At 16.6% G+C, this 870-nt stretch overlaps 1 non-coding gene across 1 annotated transcript; it reads left to right on the top strand.

The window, feature by feature from the left end:
- PRSY57_0001500 lies at window positions 1-391 on the top strand (the record flags this gene model as incomplete). The annotated part of the gene is made up of 1 exon (XR_002204031.1): window positions 1-391. It is a non-coding gene; the product is annotated as a 28S ribosomal RNA (ribosomal RNA).
- Between the last annotated feature and the right edge of the window lie 479 nt (window positions 392-870).

The raw sequence follows: 870 nt of genomic DNA, 5'->3' as shown, positions 1-870 counted from the left end.
GAAACCATGCTGATTAGACAATTCTAAATTTGATCTTTTTGTTTAAATAAAAAAATATTATTATTTTTTTTTACTGCTAATGTAAAAGAGAAATTATACATATATTAGAAAAAAAAAATGTAATTAATTGTTTTTTTTTTTCGTTTTATAATATATTAAATAATCCTATCTTTTTATATATATATATATATATATATATATATATATATATATATATATGTATATACATATATATATATGTGTATATATATGAATAGATTGTAATTTAACAACAAAAAGTATTAAGCCCCAAATCGTAGACGACTTTTCTGTCTCAGAGTGCTGTAAACATGAGAGTAAACTTTGTTTTACGATCTGTTGAGGTTTATCTCTTGTGGCATTGAGCTAATTTAAATATAGAAAATTTTATTAAATATAAAAATATTATATATTAATATAGTTATATTTAAACCAAACAATTTTAAGTAATCAATTTTTTTAAAAATCACAAAAAATGTGTTTTATACTAAATTAACACACACATATATATATATTATATATATATATATATATGTTATGTTGTTTTATTTATGTTATTATTTTTCATAAGAAGAATAACATATATAGAACATAAAAAATATATATTTTATATGCATTAATTTTATTAAACGGTTAATAATAAATATATATAGACATCATATATATATTAATTTATTGTGAACAAAAAGGAGTAATATATTTTAAGAGTTTATATATATATATATATATATTTATATGTGACACGTTTTATTTTTGTATCATTATTTTTATTCTTTATTTTTATAAAACAATTCTAGCGTTAAAATTCTAAGCCATTCTACTTGTAGATTAAATAAAAAATATTCAATATCT

The sequence above is a fragment of the Plasmodium reichenowi genome (genome assembly GCF_001601855.1).
Source record: "Plasmodium reichenowi strain SY57 chromosome Unknown, whole genome shotgun sequence".
Lineage (NCBI taxonomy): Eukaryota > Apicomplexa > Aconoidasida > Haemosporida > Plasmodiidae > Plasmodium > Plasmodium reichenowi.
The sequence above is the reverse complement of the archived record's forward strand: the minus strand, read 5'-3'. Positions and strand labels throughout refer to the sequence as shown.